The following is a 14,147-nucleotide window of genomic DNA, read 5'->3' as shown; positions in this document are numbered from 1 at the left end:
CCACTGGAGGGGTACCCTAAAACCTTTTCAGCTTCCAAGACACCCAAATCCCAGAGGCAGCGGCTTGAGTGGTAACATAACCTGCATCTAGTAATAATGGTGTGGACTTTCATTTTAAACTATGCTTCTTTCGATCCAAGACAACCCAACTATAATAGAAATGGGTTCAAAATTACATGAGGGGAAATGCAGCATAGCATTACTTTGATAGTTCCTGTGGGTTTTTTAAACAATAAATATCATACCTTTTTATATCTATTGTTGTAATTCTGCCTTCCAAAGCCTTATCACTATCTGGAAATGACCTCTGCAGAGAGGATAGCTAACTCATACTTATTTCTTTGTATTTTCTCTACTCTTGAAATTATGAAAAATGTATATTAAAGGTGCCTTTTTTCTGTAAGTCATGATCTTAATAGAGTTCATATGTAGCATTGATGAGACAGACTTTATGAATTAATAAATACTTTAACTTAAATGTTATAATTTTGAGTTGTGCTTTATCCAATTTCACGTTAGGAGTTCTAAAAACCATAATTTTAAAAACTTACAAGTCAGGACCGGTCTTTCTCTCATATTGAAAAATTATAGTAAATACAGCTAAAAATTGAAAATAACTTCCCTCCCTCTCAGTTGGTATTAAAAGACATTACTGCTTTCTCTTAGGATTATTTTAGTGTCTTAATTACAGTAAATTAGAATAATTAGAGAGAAACTATATATACCCTACAATTCACCCAAAGCCTTTATCCTGCCTTTTAGTCAGATAATGAATGTTAATATAAAGAATTGATACATTCTGAGTGCCTCCAAGTCTTCACACCTTACATTTTTCTTTTTAATTTGGCTCCAGATAGATGGTGAACCATGTCAGGCATTATTTCTTTGCTCTAAAGAGTACTAATTAAGCTTTTGGTGAACCCATTCACAAATAAAATAAAACAATTCCATAGCAACAGAAAGGCTTATGCATTTATTTTTTATCTTCATGGACTCAAATAAGTGCAAAGTCTTTCCAACACATGTAGCTAAAGCTCTTTGGTTCTGTTTGTTTTCATGAACATATTGTTTAATGCTTAAAATTTTTACAAAATGTTTGGTTACACTTTAGACATGAAGGTACTGTCAGGCTGAATAACTGGAAACCATATTCAAGCAGGTGGAATACGAATATTTAATGCTGACTTGTATATATGTGAATACGATGTGCCAAGTACTAGCAATATGGTGGCATTCTGTACACATCATATCACCTTGGCCGTTGTAAATCTTGTAAGAAATTGAGGGTGTAATGCACCTTACCAAAAAGGAAGTACATATGCTATAACAGGATGTGACAAAGGGACTAACTCAGGTCTGAAAAGCCAGAAAAGACCTCACTGGGGAAGCAATAACCCAGGGATGGGCTGGCAGAAACACGGGCGATGGTGGCAGAAGAGACCTTCTCGTGAAGGGAACAATGTGCACAATCGTGTAGAGTAGAAAGAGAACGTGTTTGATTCCAGGGACAGAAAGACTCCCAGTGTGGGTGGAACACAGAGTGAGGGGTGTGTTTGGAGTGAGATCAGTCTGGAGGGGGAGGTGGGGACGGGGAAGGTAAGGCCTCAGAGGCCATATTGTGTCTCTTAGGGAAAAATGCTCATTCTCAGGGGAATTAATAGAAATTCAAACATAAGTAAAACTGAAGTACCATTTTGTGCCTAGCACACTTAGTTTTGGTGTAAGGAAACTTGGCAAATACCTTTACACGTGATAACTTACACACTAGTACCACCCATATTCTCTCCACATGCAGGATCCAAGGTGATAAAACACGTGTGTGTGGCCATCAGAAATCTGCCTCACTTGGCTAAGGCTCAGTTTTCTCACCTATAAATCTGACATGAACATATCTATCTCAGAGAGCTGTAAGGAAAACTGGATGAGGTAATAAATGCAAAAGACCCAGACCAGGTGAATCACTGGCATATAGTATATTAGGCCCTCGATAAAAGCTGTTTTCTCTCAGCCTCCCTCACATTCACTCCTGCATGTGTAAGTTGCCAGAGGTGTGTTGTGTGAGATCATGGTCACTTATCCTCCAGTCTAGACAGACACAGGCAAAGCCTGGAGCAAACCACCAGCCCTCTCCTACATCCCTGCCTCTCCTCAAAGTAATTAAAGCATCAAAGGGCTCACACCATTGGCAGAGCAACATACTGATCAGCCACCCCTGCTGCTGAATCCACATTGCCCCTCTCTAACAGCAAAGGATAATATAGGAAGAATACAAGGCAAATAATTCAGTCACTTCTTTTAGTTCTGATTTTGTAATTGGAGTGAGTATGTAATTTGTCATTTAATTAAGGACACTTTGGGGAGCAAAAGGGGGACACTATTCATAATTAGTCCAGTACCATAGGGGAAGCCTAGAATTAATGGTCATTCTAGCTGTAACACACATCACAGACACCAAAAGAAGGGATAGTAAGGTCCACCCTGTACCAATGGATTGTGGACAAGAGAGTGGAAAAGTGATTATTAAAATGCTAGTAGGGGCTTCCCTGGTGGCGTAGTGGTTGAGAGTCCGCCTGCCGATGCAGGGGACATGGGTTCGTGCCCCGGTCCGGGAAGATCCCACATGCCGCGGAGCGGCTGGGCCCATGAGCCATGGCCACTGAGCCCGTGCGTCCGGAGCCTGTGCTCCACAGTGGGAGAGGCCACAAGAGTGGGAGGCCCGCGTACCGCAAAAAAAATAAAATAAAATAAAAAATAAAACGCTAGTGAATTCTTGCTTTCCAGATTTTTCTCTGGGTATCATTAATAATGAGGGAATATAAAAGTTAAAGAATATCAGACCAATGTAAATCTAAAAATAATTTCTACCCTGGCCCTATACTTTTATCAGTCTGATCTAAAATAATACATTTTACCTTAACTTGTGATTTTAGATTGACTTCGGTATCAAATATAAATCCTGTGAGCCATTAAGTCCTAACAAGATATGTTAGTGAATATTGGTATGGCTGCTTCCCTTTTTTTTTTAGAATCTTATTTTTATTTTTTTAACATCTTTATTGGAGTATAATTGCTTTACAATGGTGTGTTAGTTTCTGCTTTATAACAAAGTGAATCAGCTATACATATACATTTATCCCCATATCTCCTCCCTCTTGCGTCTCCTTTTTAATAGTATCTAAAGCTGAAAACGAATGCTTACTTCATGCTCATCTGCAGGACATTTACTTTTATAAAATGTAGGATAAAATTTGGTATTTTTGAGTGTTCTTTTTTAATTATGCTGTTAAGTGGCAGTTTCTTCATGCAACAAATGTTTATTGAGAAACATGACAGGTACTGTGTTAAGTATTGGGTGAGCAACAGACCCAGGCCAGGTCCGCAGTAAAACTCCGACTTTTCATAGCAAGCAGAAAAGTGATTGGCATCACAGTACACTTTGATAAAGACTATGACAGAGATAGTACGAAAGTTCTGAGAATGTGCTTGAGGTGCATCTAACCCAGCCTCATAGTCATCAGGACAATATGCTCTGACCCAAAGCACGAGTAAGATTTAGCTCTGAAAAATGGAGTAGATAAAGATGATATTAAGAGCAGAAGAAGCATACGCACAGGTGTAGAGAGGGAATACGATGTTATGGGATGTCTTAACTGGGAAAAAAAGCCACAGGTTCTGAAGGATGCTGAGATTAGGTGCTACCCCTTCAGCTGGAAGAAAATGGGGGGAAACCCAAGTCCAGATCAACTTCTTGTCCAGATAACCTCATGTGATCAAACCAGAGTTTCAGAGGAAAATCCTATCCTTTGCACATCAGCTCTGGAGCTCTACCATGAAAATGATACATTTTAAAGGAAATGTACAAACACTACCTAGGTATTAGGGAAATTAGAAAAAGGTATAATCAAAACATCAATCAAAGACAACTTGAAAAACACCTGGAAAGGAACTGTCTGATTTAATTTACAATGTTCAGCATGAATTAATGAAAACAGAAATTATGCCTAAAAGCTTTGATATGTATGATCTGGAAAAGTATTTGCCTTCTAAACATTTTGTCTGTTGTAAAACACTTTTTAAGGCACAATGTTGTTTTATGTCTGAATACACAGAAGTCAATCTGTTCCCTAAATATTTGCATTCTATAGAATATATATCATGCTATAACAGGGAAAGCTTATACTGCAATTGCCCTTATCTTCCACAAGAATTCAAGTGGGGACCCTATGGATAAATAACCCAATAAATTCCATAAAGATATGAGGCATGGGATAGGCCTTAGTAAGTCAGTGTCTCCCTTATCTATAAAACGGGAAATTTAAATTTAATGATATTTACCTTCCTTCTACTTTCAAAATTCTAAACTATAGGAATTAAATGGAGAAGAAACAGGAGGTTTTTTTAATATATTAGAAATAAATCTGAATTGAAATCCTAAATGAATAGATAATAAGATAAAACTAGTAATTTTGCTTTCTGATTGATATTTTTATATCAGATTTATTCATTTATTTAACTTTATTTATTTATTCATTTAACCTATTGAACACTTGCTATATGCCAGGCAGTGTCTTAGCCACTAGAAATATAAGGAAAACCAAAACAACCATACGCCTTTCCCTCATGGAACATGCATTCTAGAGGGATGGGGAGATTCGAAATGAATAAACAAAGGAATGCGTACACTGTGCATTATAATGAAAGAGTAAATGTTGCAGAGAGACTTAACTTACATTGGTGGATGAGAAAAGAATAGGAGGTAGATTGTCCCAAGTATGAACAGACTCTCTGGGGAAAGAAGGAGTCAGGAGTTTATGAAAAACTGGAAGAAGTTGGCTGTGGCTGGAGCAGCATGAGAAGGAGGGGCTCCGTGAGATGAAGCTGGAGACATGGGTGGGACCACATCACTCAGGACTGTGAAGGATGCACTCTGAATGTGGTTTTCGTCCTTAAGGCAATGTGACATCAATCAAGAGTATTAAGCAAGGGAATTCCACAATGCCTTTTGGCAGTAAAATGATTACTTACTCTCTGGAATGGAGAAAGGATTAAGGAGGGGTAAACCACAAATGGACAAAATTTTTAGAAGATTCTATCAAGATCTCAGGTGGCTAGGCCAAACAACTAGCAAGACAGGAACACAACACCACCCATTAGCAGACAGGCTGCCTAAAATCATACTAAGGTCACAGACACCCCAAAACACACCACCGGATGCAGCCCTGGCCACCAGAAAGACAAGATCCAGCCTCATCCACCAGAACACAGGCACCAGTCCGCTCCACCAGGAAGCCTACACAACCCACCGAACCAACCTTAGCCACTGGGGGAAGACATCAAAAACAACGGGAACTACAAATCTGCAGCCAGCGAAAAGGAGACCCCAAACACAGTAAAATGAGAAGACAGAAATACACAGCAGATGAAGGAGCAAGGTAAAAACCCACCAGACCAAACAAATGAAGAAGAAATAGGCAGTCTACCTGAAAAAGAATTCAGAGTAATGATAGTAAAGCTGATCTAAAATCTTGGAAATAGAATGGAGAAAAAACAAGAAACATTTAACAAGGACCTAGAAGAACTAAAGAGCAAACAAACAATGATGAACAACACAATAAATGAAATTAAAAATTCTCTAGAAGGAATCAGTAGCAGCATAACTGAGGCAGAAGAACAGATAAGTGACCTGGAAGATAAAATAGTGGAAATAACTACTTCAGAGCAGAATAAAGAAAAAAGAATGAAAAGAATTGAGGACAGTCTCAGAGACCTATGGGACAACATTAAATGCACCAACATTCAAATTATAGGGGTCCCAGAAGAAGAAGAGAAACAGAAAGGAACTGAGAAAATATTTGAGGAGATTATAGTTGAAAAGTTCCCTAATATGGGAAAGGAAATAGTCAATCAAGTCCAGGAAGCACAGAGAGTCCCATACAGGATAAATCCAAGGAGAAACACGCCAAGATATATATTAAACTATCAAAAATTAAATACAAAAAAAATATTAAAAGCAGCAAGGCAAAAGCAACAAATAACATACAAGTGAATCCCCATAAGGTTAACAGCTCATCTTTCAGCAGAAAACTACTAGAGCCAATCAATGAATTTGGTAAAGTAGCAGGATACAAAATTAATGCACAGAAATCTCTTGCATTCCTATACACTAATGATGAGACGTCTGAAACAGAAATTAAGGAAACACTCCCATTTACCATTGCAACAAAAAGAATAAAATACCTAGGAATAAACCTACCTAAGGAGACAAAAGACCTGTATGCAGAAAACTATAAGACACTGATGAAAGAAATTAAAGATGATACAAAAAGATGGAGAGATGTACCACGTTCTTGGATTGGAAGAATCAACATTGTGAAAATAACTATACTACCCAAAGCAATCTACAGATTCAGTGCAATCCATATCAAAATACCAATGGCATTTTTCACAGAACTACAACAAAAATTTTCACAATTTGTATGGAAACACAAAAGACCCCAAAGCCAAAGCAATCTTGAGAAAGAAAAATGGAGCTGGAGGAATCAGGCTCTCTGACTTCAGACTATACTACAAAGCTACAGTAATCAAGACAGTATGGTCCTGGCACAAAAACAGAAATATAGATCAATGGAACAGGATAGAAAGCCCAGAGATAAACCCACACACACATGGTCACCTTATTTTTGATAAAGGAGGCAAGAATTGAGAAGGGAGAAAAGACAACCTCTTCAATAAGTGATGCTGGAAAAACTGGACAGCTACATGTAAAAGAATGAAATTAGAACACTTCCTAACACCATACACAAAAATAAACTCAAAATGGATAAAAGACCTAAATGTAAGGCCAGACACTATCAAACACTTAGAGGAAAACATAGACAGAACACTCTATGACATAAATCACAGCAAGATCTTTTTTGACCCACCTCCTCGAGAAATGGAAATAAATATAAACAAATGAGACCTAATGAAACTTCAAAGCTTTTGTACAGCAAAGGAAACCATAAACAAGACAAAAAGACAACCCTCAGAATGGGAGAAAATATGTCCAACGAAGCAACCAACAAAGATTAATCTCCAAAATATACAAGCAGCTCATGCAGTTCAATATCAAAAAAACAAACAACCCAATCCAAAATGGGCAGAAGACCTAAATAGACATGTCTCCAGAGAAGATATACAGATTGCCAACAAACACATGAAAGGATGCTCAACATCACTAATCATTAGAGAAATGCAAATCAAAACTACAATGAGGTATCACCTCACACCAGTCAGAATGGCCATCATTAAAAAATCTACAAACAATAAATGCTGGAGAGGGTGTGGAGAAAAGGGAACACTCTTGCACTGTTGGTGGGAATGTAAATTGATACAGCCACTATGAAGAACAGTATGGAGGGTCCTTAAAAAACTAACAGAAGAACTACCATATGACCCAGCAATACCACTACTGGGCATATATCCTGAGAAAACCATAATTCAAAAAGAGTCATGTACCACAGTGTTCATTGCAGCACTATTTACAATAGCAAGGACATGGAAGCAACCTAAGTGTCCATTGACAGATGAATGGATAAAGATGTGGCACACATATACAATGGAATATTACTCAGCCATAAAAAGAAACAAAATTGAGTTATTTGTAGTGAGGTGGATGGACCTAGAGTCTGTCATACAGAGTGAAGTAAGTCAGAAAGAGAAAAACAAATACCATATGCTAACACATATATATGAAATCTAAAAAAAAAAAAAAAAATGGTTCTGAGGAACCTAGGGGCAGGACAGGAATAAAGATGCAGATGTAGAGAATGGACTTGAGGACGTGGGGAGGGGGAAGGGTAAGCTGGGACAAAGTGAGAGAGTGGCATGGACATATATACACTACCAAACGTAAAACAGATAGCTAGTGGGAAGCAGCCACATAGCACAGGGTGATCAGTTTTGTGCTTTGTGACCACCTAGAGGGGTGGGATAGGGAGGGTGGGAGAGAGACGAAAGAAGGAGGAGATATGGGGATATATGTATATGTATAGCTGATTCACTTTGTTATAAAGCAGAAACTAACACACCATTGTAAAGCAATTAGACTCCAATAAAGATGTTAAAAAAAAAAAAAAGATCTCAGGTGGGAGCTTATGATGACTTGCCAGAAGGCTGGAGTGAAAATGAGAAAAAAGTGGCAGATTTGACATGCAGAGCAAAAGGGATAATCAGACAAGTGTTCAAACAAAATGATCTTCACTTTACATAGTCTGAAAAGATGTTTTTTTTCCTCTCATCCTTCTCTCGTATTTTTAAAGCCATTCAGATTAGAAAGTAGAGTAGAAAATAATTGCCTTTACATCTTTCTCCTAGAAAGAGAAAATAAATGATGCATACACACAAATGCACATCACTTTACCAAAATATGAAGGCAAATAAGATGTTCCCAGTTTTCCACATTAAATTATTCCATGTGATAGAGTCTCTCTTTCTCTCTCTCTCTCTCTCTCTCTCTCTCTCTCTCTCTCTCTCTCTCTCTCTCTCTCTCCCTCCTTCAGAGATGAGTAGACAGGCATAAGGGCTTCTCATAATTACAAATCACCAAAAGACTAGTTTAATCAACTACAAAACATTTTTAAAGACTACTAAGAAGCACTGGTATTTACATTTGCAGGAAATCAAAATTCTTTCTTGATTTTCTATGGTAGTTGTAACTTTCACACTTTAGTGTATGCTGTCAGTAAAATATCTGACATCATTCATTTTTCTATGCTTGCCAGCATCCCTGGTTAATCAATGATTGTTGTCATGATACAGGTCAGCCTTGTATGCTGGTGAAATGACCAAAGACTTTCACCCAGAAACCAGTCATGCCACCTCAGAGCTGGGAAGAGACAACACAGGACACTACTTTATGTTTCTAGAAAAAGATTTTGGCATTCTGTACATTACACACACACACACACACACACACACACACACACACGAAGGGGAAATATTTTGCTAGATTGCTATTCAAAAATTAGTTTGAACATAAATATGTTTAATTCATCTTTTAAGTATGATTAACAAAATATAAGCGTACCATATATTTAGCACTAATAAAGTAAGCAGTAGTGCCCTCTACTTGGAATAAAAGAAAGTGTCTCACTCCACCTATTTTGTTACATCTATATCAAGTTCTGTAATAATTTCTGACATTCTGCTATCTCAAAGTTCATTACATATAGACTGTTTTTCTTAAATAATCAGACTCTCTACCCTGACTTACACAGTGCAACGGTGCTTAATCTTCAGATTTTAATTGCAACTTGACCATATATTTTAATCTAATTTATTGTCTCACATTCAAAGATATTTCATATATTTTATTTAAAGGTAAAACGGGAGGCAGCTAATATCTCCTTTATGAATCTTCAGTTTAGATTTGACATTTCCTTTGAGAATATTAAAGATAAATTCTGTCACCCTGTTATCTAGAATCCAATGAGGCTTTTAAATATTTCATTCAAGTATGAGATAAAGTGAACACATCCACGTAATTACCACCAAGATCAAAACACTGAGTATGACTAGCAGCCAAGAATCCCACCTTCTTAGCATCCGAGTCATTAACAGTGGTACCAGAAGTAACCATTATCTAGGGCTTCCCTGGTGGCACAGTGGTTAAGAATCTGCCTGCCAATGCAGGGGACACGGGTTCGAGCCCTGGTCCGGGAAGATCCCACATGCCGTGGAGCAACTAAGCCCGTGCACCACAACTACTAAGCCTGCGCTCTAGAACCCATCAGCCACAACTACTGAAGCCTGCGTGCCTAGAATCTGTGCTCCGCAACAAGAGAATCCACCGCAATGAGAAGCCCCCGCACCACAAGGAAGAGTAGCACCACGCTCTCCGCAACTAGAGAAAGGCTGCGCGCAGCAACTAAGACCCAACACAGCCCAAAATAAATAAATTAAATAAATAAATTTTTTAAAAAAATAAGTAATCATTATCTTGACTTCCATCATCATAGGTTAACTTGTGTATTATTAAATTCCTTATAAATATCATTGTATATTTCATTAGCTTTCTTGTTTCAACAATAAGCTTGTGAGAGTTAATTGTGTTATGTAGCAGTAACTTTTTTTCTCAATGCTGTATATTATTCCATTGTATGATATACCAACTTTTATGTGTCTCTTTTACTGTTAAATGACCTTTAGGTATTTTCAGTTTGAGGCTATTAACGTATGCTGCTTTGAAAATTCTTGTACATGTTTTTGTGGCACATATGCGTGCCTTTGTTCCTCTTGGGTGTATACCTAGGAGTGAAATTGTTGGATCAAATGGTAAGAGTATATCCACTCTTATTAGATACTGCTAAAACAATTTTCTAAGTGGTTCTACCATTTTAAACCCCCACCAGCACTGTATGAGAGCTCCAGTAGGCTCTACATCCTCATCAACTCTTAGTATCATCAGTCTTTCATTTTAGGCATTCTGGTGTATTATAATAGTATCTAATTTTGACACTGAGGTTTTAACTTTCATTTCCCTGAGAAACAATAAGGTTGAGTACATTATTGTTTCTTCATTGGCCATTTGGATATCTCTGTTTGGGGGTGAGAGAGACAGTGCATTTTGTTAATTGGGTTGTCTTTTTTTTCCCATTGAGTTATAGGAATTACATATTTTGGATACAAGGCCTTTGTCAGAGAGATGTATTGTCTTCTACCAGTTGGTGATTTGTATTTTTATATTCTTAATATAACCCTCGAATGAATAATAGTTTTTAACTTATGTGAAATCTGATATTTATATTTTTTCCTTTATCATTAGTGCTTTTAATATTCTATAAAGAAATTTTCACCTACCACAAGGTAATAAAGGGACCCTTCCATGTTCTGTTCTGCTTTTAGCACTTAGACCTATAATCCATCAGAAATACGTTTTCATGTATGCTACAAAGCAAGGGCCAACAGTCAGTTTTTCTTCAGATGAGTATTCAAAAAGCCAGAACCATTTATTGAAAAGGCCATCCTTTTTCCACCAAACTGCAGTGTCATTTCTTTAAATGTATATAATTTGATGTATTTGAACACATGCATATACTTACAAAACCATCTCCATAATCAATGTAAAAACATATCCATTATTTTCTCAAAAAACTAAAAATAGAACTACCATATGACCCAGCAATTCCACTCCTGGGTAATACATCTGAAAAAAAACAAAAACACTAATTTGAAAAGATACATTTACCCCAATGTTCATAGCAGTGTTATTTACAGTTGCCAAGATACGGAAGCAACCTGAGTGTGCACCAAGAGATGAACTGATAAAGAAGATGTGATATATATATATATATATATATATACACACACACACACACACACACACACACACACACACGATGGAACACTACTCGGCCATAAAACAGAACGAAATGTTGCCATTTGCAGCACATGGATGGACTGGAAGGCATTATGCTAAGTGAAATAATCAAACAAAGACAAAGACTGTATGATATCACTTATATGTGGAATCTAAAAAAACAACAAACTAGTTGTAAAACAAAAAAGAAGCAGGATAACAGATATAGAGAACAAACTACTGGTTACCAGTGGGGAGAGTAAAGGGGGAGGGGCAAGACAGGGGTAGAGGATTTTAAAAAGGGGGTTATTATGGGATTATATGAAATCATGTGTGTGAAAGTTTTGAAAACTGTAAAACACTGTAGAATTTAAAGAAACTTTCATTCAATTAAAAAAGAAATCCATTATCTCCAAAAGTTTCCTCCTGTCTCCCCCGTTGTGTGTGTGTGTGTGTGTGTGTGTGTGTGTGTGGTAGGAATACTTAACTTGAGATCTACTGTCTTAACAAATTTTTCAGTGTACAATGCAGTACTGTTAACTACAGAGACTATATTGTACATCAGATCTCTAGAAGTTATTCATCTTGCATAACTGAAACTTTAGACCCACTGGATAGTCACTCCCTATTTCCCTCTTCCCCTAGCCCCTGGGCACCACCATTCTACTCTTTGTTTCTGAGTCTGACTATTTTAGATACCTCTTATAAGTGGAATCATGCAGTATTTGTCCTTCTGTGACTGGCTTATTTCACTTAGCATAATGTCCTCCAGGTTCATCCATGTTACCACATTTGGCAGGATTTCCTTCTGTTTTAAGGCTCAATAATATTCCATGCTATATATATCACATTTCTTCATTTATTTGTCAGTGGACATTTAGGTTGTTTCCATATCTTGGCTATTGTTAATAATGCTACAATGAACTTGGGAGTATGAATATCTCTTTGAGATCCTGATTTCAATTCAACATATACCCAGAAGTAGGATTGCTAGATTATATAGTAATTCTGTTTTTAATTTTTTGAAGAACTGCACACTGTTTTCCATAGCAGCTGCACCATTTTACATTCCCACCAACAATGTACAAGAGTTCCAATTTCTCCACATATTGTCAACACAGAATTTGCATTGTATATAGTTCTTCATCCTTTTAACTTTTACTGTTTGTTCATTATTTGTGTGTCTTGTAAGCAGAATTATAGGTATTATTCTTTTCATTCACTGATAATCTTTGCCTTTCAATTGGAATATTTAATCTTCTGGCATTTAATATAATTATAATATTTGGATTTGAATCTACCATGTTATAGTTATTTTATAGGTTCTTTATCTTTTTTTTTTTTTTTTTTTTTTTTTTTTCTTTTTGCGGTATGCGGGCCTCTCACTGTTGTGGCCTCTCCCGTTGCGGAGCACAGGCTCCGGACGCGCAGGCCCAGAGGCCATGGCTCACGGGCCCAGCCGCTCCGCGGCATATGGGATCCTCCCAGACCGGGGCACGAACCCGTATCCCCTGCATCGGCAGGCGGACTCTCAACCACTGCGCCACCAGGGAGGCCCAGGTTCTTTATCTTTTTACTCTTTTGCCTTCTCTGAAAAGAACTGAATATTTTTATATTCCAATTTTCTCCTTGATTAGCTCATTTATTATTCTTTTAAGAATATCTTTGAGATTAAAATGTGCTTCCTTGGCTTATTATGATCTAATATACATTATTAATTATGTCACTTGCCTGACAATGCTCTGACCTTAGAACTATAACTCCATATGTCTCTCATGTCTTGGGTTATTGTTGTCATATATTTTAATAATATAAGTAACCTATATGTAATACAGGTTACATATTTAATTACATATTTAACATATATATGTAACCCAATGTGACCTTATTTTTATTATTCTGCACAGGTAAAACTCATTTAGATTTACCTCTATATTGGCCCTGGGGTTTGCACAGGTCCCTAGTCCTTGGCAGTTACTGAGTCCTACTTTTCATCTCCTCAGGACCATGAGACCCTTGAAGGCTCTACCTAGTTTCTCCGCCTCTTACCTGAGCCTTCCACTTGGTTTAATCAGGCATAGGTCACATCCAAATCACCAAATGTCTCAAAGTGAAAGTCAGTGCTGAGGTTGAGCCAACTTCTCTGTGCTTCTGTTATTTTCTGGAATCTTGGCTTGGCTGGCATGATAGCCATGAACTCTCATCTTTGTCTTCCCAGTCTTCTAAGACCACTGATAATTCTGTTTACCCACTGTTCCTTGCTTGGCTTCCTACTTGGATTCTCTGCCTCTTCTTCTCCCCATTTTAGAATTAAAGCAATCTAGAATGTCAAGCCCACATTCCTGAGTTCCCTTCTCTCCAAGACTTTGGCTCCTTCTATCTTGGTAGTTCACGGATCCCTTCAAAATCCCAGATTTAACTATTATATATAGAATGGATAAACAACAAGGTCCTACTGTATAGCACAGGGAACTATAGTCAATATCCTATGATAAACCATACTGGGAAAGAATATGAAAAAGAATGCATATATATGTATAATGAATCACTTTGCCATACAACAGAAATTAACACAACATTGTAAATCAAGTATACTGTAGTAAAATAATTTTTTTAATGCCAGATTTTTTTTTTGAGTTTAACTATTTTTCCCTCACAGGAAGATTGGGTAGGCTGCAAGGTACTCCATCATATTGGAAAGTGGTAATCTCCCTGATTTCTCATGCATTTTCAACAGAATCCTTCCACTTTCTGGGTAGAAAATGGTAGAGCAGATGATGGGATGGGATTATTGACAGGGAAAGTTATC

This window comes from Mesoplodon bidens (assembly GCF_964165515.1).
Source record: "Mesoplodon bidens genome assembly, chromosome: 6".
Classification (NCBI taxonomy): Eukaryota; Metazoa; Chordata; class Mammalia; order Artiodactyla; family Ziphiidae; genus Mesoplodon; species Mesoplodon bidens.
Note: the sequence above shows the minus strand (reverse complement) of the source record.